We start from the raw sequence: 6000 nt of genomic DNA, 5'->3' as shown, positions 1-6000 counted from the left end.
TTAGGAGGAATTTGGGAGGTGTTGGTAAAGTTGTTCAACCCACTAGTGAGTTTGTCAATCCTTTCGCAATAGAAGGAGAAGAGAACCCATTAAACAATACCACACAAAATCCACCTACAATGCCTAAATTCTCGTCACACTCTATACCCACCGAGGAGAATCTACCAAATGGTACTCCTACACCGCAACATCTCACCGGTAATTTTATTGCCAAGTCCGCCTTCATCCAACTAGTTGAGAGGAGCCAATTCGGGGGAATGCCTAGTGAGGACCCTCATTCTCATATGGAAACCTTTTGCGATTATTGTGATGCTATCTCTTAAACGGGCGTGACTCAAGACCAAATTAGATGGGTCTTATTTCCTTTTTCGTTAATCGGCACAAGACCGAAGCAATGGTTGAAGGGCCTTGATAAGGCCACCCTTGGAATAGATTCTTGGGAGAAGTTGGCTCTAGCTTTCTACAAAAAGTTCTACCCACGGAAAAGACTAACATGCTAAGAGCTCAAATTACGGGTTTTAAGCAAAGGGATGAAGAATCTTTGTATGAAGCTTGGGAGCGGTTCAAAGGTGTTTGTCGCTCATGTCCTCACCATGGACTTAGCGAATGGTTTTTGGTACAACAATTTTGGAATGGTTTATATGAAGATTCTAGGAACATTCTCAATATGGGATCAAATGGAATGTTCACCGAAGTTGATGACAATCAAACATGGAACAAGATTGAGGAAATGGCGGTCCATAATTCACAATATAGTAGACCTCGCAAGGCTACTAGAGGAGGAAAGCATGAAGTGGACTCCGTTACTCAATTGGGTGCTCAACTTAGTGCTCACATTGACACAATCAACTTGAAGTTTGAACAAGCTATGGCTAGACTTGAGGAAAACTCAAAATCATCGAAGCATCATGTCAATGCCATGACGGCATCCTCATCAATCCCAAGTGGGATATGTGAGAATTGTGGAACTTTGGGTCATGACCCAAGTGAGTGTAGGGGAACAACCGAACAAGTTAATGCTTTCCAAGCTTACAAAAGTGGTACCCCTTATTCAAATTTTTACAATGAAAACACCAAGTTCCATCCAAATCTCTCATACAAAAGCCAAAATGTTCAAAACCCTCAAACAACATACACTCCACCACCCATGAGAAATCAAAATCAAAGACCCTTTTACAATCAAAACCAAGGTTACCAAAATCAAAATCCATACAATCACCAAAATGACCAAGGTTTTGATGTCCAAAAAGCGGTCCTCCAAATGCAAAAGAATCAACAAGAATTTTTCACCCAAATGCAAAAAGATAGCCAAGCAAAGGACACCACCATAAACAACATTCTAGCTCATACCAATATGTTGGAAACACAATTGACTCAACTAGCATCTTCAAGCTCACAAAGACAAAAGGGGCAATTACCACCTCAAAGTAATCCCCCTAGACATGAAACGGTTAGTGCCATTCACTTGAGAAGTGGTACAACATATGAAGCACCGAAGGAGCAAGTTGAGAATGAAGTTGTGAAAGCTAGTGAAAATGAAGTTGTTGTGCAAAGCCCCAAAGAAGGGGAATCATCAAAAGAAGAAAGTTTAAAGAAAAATGAAGACAAAGCCAAAGAAAAAGAGCCCATTGTGATTAGACTTCCTTTTCCAAGTCGTCAAGCCAAGCCAAAATTTGATGATCAACTTGGAAAGTTCATGGAGATTGTGAAGAACTTAGAAGTCTCAATTCCTTTCACGGAATTAATCAATCACGTACCGGCCTATGCAAAGTACATGAAAGATATCCTCACAAAGAAGAAGTCGATCCGGAAACTTGAGACTATCGCCTTCACTAAGGTGAGTAGTGCAATACTTCAAGGGAGTTCACCTCCAAAGTTAAAGGATCCGGGAAGCTTCTCAATACCGTGTACCATTGGCGACACGACGATCAACAAAGCCTTATGTGATCTAGGGGCTAGTGTGAGTGTCATGTCGTACTCGGTAAGTAAAAGGTTGGGAATGGGAGAGCTTAAATGCACCAATATCACACTTCAAATGGCCGATAGATCGACGAAGACACCATTAGGGATATGGGAAGATGTCCCCGTGCGAATTGGGAAGTTTTTCATCCCGGTAGACTTTGTCATTGTTGATATGGAGGAAGATTCCAACATTCCAATCATCTTAGGAAGACCTTTCCTACACACCAAATGCGGTGATTGATGTGAAACATGGAGAGCTCACTCTAGAAGTGGGAGATGAAAGCATAACTTTTAATCTTGACAAGACCATGAGAGCTCCTCGTTTGCATGAGCCATGTTTCATGATTGATCATTATAGCCGGAAAGATGAAAGGAAGAAATCGGAACTCCAATGGAGGAAGAAAATTGAAGATGCTCCATTCAAAGAGCAAGTGAATTGTGACAAGGAGAGCTTGCAAAGCTCATCAAAATCAACCAAGGAAGAAGAGGATGGCCTCATTGGCCAAGAAAAGAAATTGGGAGAGTTGTCTCCATCTAAGCAAGAGATTTTCAATGATCAACTCAATGAAGTTTGTGGTCTTTGGGACGACGAATTTGAAGGGATTTTTAATCCCTACATTGGGCATGCCATCGATCATGATCAACAACAAGGGGCACGGTCTATTGAGGACCTCTACCATAATAATGAACAAGCTTTTGATTACTTCTTCAAGGTGTTGAGCAACATCAACAACACCTTGAACATGCCCCCTTGACATCTCATCAAGAATGAGAGTTTGGTGGAGTCCTCCCTAAACCACCACTTGTAAATATTTCTAACTCCCTAACTTACATTTCAATTCTTGTATTGCATTTTTGTCATTTTTGGATTTTTATTTACTTTGATCAAAATAATTGTCATGTAAGAGAGAAGTGAGGGAGGGACTAACGATTTCAATTGATGTGTAGTGCTTTACCTTAGTGTGGGGATGGGAATTGCCTAGGCTATCCATGCCTTAGTAATGCCCCCACAACGAAGAACACAAGAAATGAAGAAGAATGGAAGAATGGTAAAGGGTAATGCATTGTGCACGGGTGGAGCTGAATCCGTGTACAACAGGGAAGAATCCGAGCGGATTCCTGATAATCCGCCCGTCTACGAGAATCCGAGCGTCCTGATGAGAAGACGCCCGTCCTGAGCTGAGCTGAAATTGAAAATTTCTTGACTGTTGAAGAATCCGAGCGGATTTCTGGAAAGACGCCCGTCTCATAGAATCCGTCCGTCTTGTGAAGAAGACGCCCGTCTTTACAGCTGAAGAAAACAAAGAAATTTCTCTGGGTCAAATCCGTCCGTCCCCGCAAAGAAATCCGCCCGTCCCATCACGGAAGAATCCGAGCGGATTCCCAATCCGCCCGTCTTTAGGCGAGCTTCAAAATTTTGAAGGCTGCAGAATCCGCACGGATTGGGCCTAATCCGCACGGATTGCCCCTGCGTTTTCGAAAATTTCGACTTCTTTAAATACCCTCCCACCTTCATTCCTTCATTCATTCATTCATAAACACTACCCACAACATCAAAACCCTCATCCTCTTCATCACAAAAACAAAAACCCTCAACAAAATCCACCAAAATCAAATCAAACCATCCTTCAAACAACAAATCAATCACTCCATCTTCAACAAAAATCAAAACCAAGAACAAAATCTTCAACCTTTGAGTCGATTTTTGATTTCATAAAGGCAAAGCCTTTCACCTTCAAATCGATTTGGGCATTCTACAAATTGAAGATTTTTGATTCTTTTCTTGGTTGGTTCATCAAATGGCAAGGACAAAGGGAGCAACAAAGGCACCAAAGGCAAAGGCTCTCTCTCAAAGGCAAAAAGCTCTCCAAACAAAGAAAGCTTTGGCAATGGTGGTAGCAACACCAAACTTGGAAGTGCAACAACAACAACAACAAACTTCTATGGGAGCATCACCTTCTACTCCGTGTCGATCAACTCTTGCATTATCCGGAGGTAACTTTTATTTCCGATACCCATAGAAAGACATTTGCCAAGTTTGCTATGAAATCAATTCAATCCACCAAATTCATATGTAAAGATGCTTTGGAGAAATGCCATGGGTTTGAAGAAATTGTTTGAAACAAAGGAATCAACATACCCTTCCCTTGTCTTGGAATTCTTAAGTTCTTTAAAAGTTACCAAAGTTGAAGATAGGGAAAATCTTGAGTTTCGTCTAGCTAACATTAGTAGACGCATTACCTTTAAGGAATTGGGTGAAATTTTGGGTCTTAGCGATGAATCGAGATATCTTAAGCATTATGGAAAGTATGACCCCGAGCCTCTTTGGGAGGCAATCTCCGGGAAGAAATTTGACGATTTTCATGCTTGTCGTGCTCTTTTGGTCCATCATCCGGGCATAAGAGTATGGCACAAAGTTGTGGGAAATACCATAATTGCTAGGAAAGACACCAATCATTTCACAAGACTTGATTTTATTCTCCTTGAATCGGCTTTGAATGTCGGAAGAATCCATACCAAGCCTTTCAATTCTTTGAGGCTATTGGTTGATAGATGGCTCCATGTTGATAGTGGGAAGAAGGGTACAACCGTTATTGTTAATGGCGGCCTAGTCACGGTCCTAGCCAAGCACTTTGATCCTAATTTCAATAAGGATAGCAAGTACAAGACAAAGGAAGGTGGCCATCTTATTGATATGCCTATCATGATTAACAAGTTCAAGTGGGTTGCTCAAAACCCCCTTGACACCAATTGTGGATGGCTTACTAGTGAGGCTCGATCATTCACTTTACCCGCGAAGATTTGTCGTCTAAGTGTCCACCGGACCAACTATCTACTTCCCCTATCCGAAGAAGCCGAGTACATCATTCAACAACAAAAGGGTGATCATGAAACCCCCTCCTCTTCCATTGTTATACCGCCTTACCCCTTTGTGTATGAAGAGTTCAAACCGCAAGGAGTTGAAATTGGGAAAGACTATGTCACTCTTCTTATGCAAGCAATGCACAAGCAAGCTTATGAAGATCGGAAGAATGCATATTTGGCTCAATATCCTCCCCTCCTATATTTAGCTAGGCAAGGACTCCTTGATCCATCTTGTCCTTTGCCTAGTTGGGCGGATAAAGAAGCCTTGTTTCCGGGTGCATCTAGGGATGTGGTGGAAGACAATGAGGTTGTTGGAAATGGTGAAGAAATTGATGATAATATTGAGGAAGAAGCAAGTGGAGATGGAGAAAGAGATGGTGAAGATGATGATGAACAAGATGATGGAGAAAGTGAAGAAGAAAGTGCCAAGGAAAGTGGCAATGTGACCACTTCTCATGAGGGAAGTGGTGATGATGATAGCATGATGGAGGACTAGCAAGCCTTGGAGATTCCTACTCTCCCACGGTTTGTCTATATCTCTTTGTATTTTATTTCATTTTGATCATTGTTGGTTTAGTCCTAGCAACATCAAAGGACTCACACCTCGATACCATTGAGGTGTTCTTTATTGTTCCCATTTGTAAAATCCAAAATGACAAAACTAGTTTCATGCATAGCATAGTGTGTGCATGAACTACCCCAATGCTTTGACATTAGCAATAGTGTCTTATTTGGTTTGGGGAAGTTAATGCATACACAACGGGAGGTAATCTAAATTATCCTCTCCGTCATAACAAAAACCATGCATCATGTAGTGTAGCTTAGTGTAGAATTGCATTTAGTATAGAAATCATGCATCATCTTTGCATAATTTCCATCATTTTGGCCATTGAGGACAATGCCCATATTAGTGTGGGGATGGGAATTCTAACACTTAACTTTTATTCAAAAACCATAAAAATGGAAAAATTTCAAAAATCATAAAAATTTGAAAATTGAAAAATCCAAAAACAAGTTCATTTCCTTTGTATTTATTGTCTTGTATATATTGTGTTTGTTTTATCCTTGTTCACTTTGATTGACTACGCCACATCCGAGACATGAGGATATTGAAGACCGCATGGTATGATCTTTCCAATCTCCTTTTTCCTCTTTATGTTAATGACTATGTGG

General features: G+C 41.0%; 1 non-coding gene across 1 annotated transcript; it reads right to left on the bottom strand.

Annotated features, from left to right (window-relative positions):
- Positions 1–493: 493 nt before the first annotated feature.
- LOC141654289 (small nucleolar RNA R71) lies at positions 494–600 on the bottom strand. Its single transcript, XR_012547850.1, has one exon. It is a non-coding gene; the product is annotated as a small nucleolar RNA R71 (small nucleolar RNA).
- Positions 601–6000: the final 5400 nt, after the last annotated feature.

This window comes from Silene latifolia, chromosome 4 (genome assembly GCF_048544455.1).
Source record: "Silene latifolia isolate original U9 population chromosome 4, ASM4854445v1, whole genome shotgun sequence".
Classification (NCBI taxonomy): domain Eukaryota; kingdom Viridiplantae; phylum Streptophyta; class Magnoliopsida; order Caryophyllales; family Caryophyllaceae; genus Silene; species Silene latifolia.
Note: the sequence above shows the minus strand (reverse complement) of the source record. Positions and strands in the feature narration are given on the sequence as shown.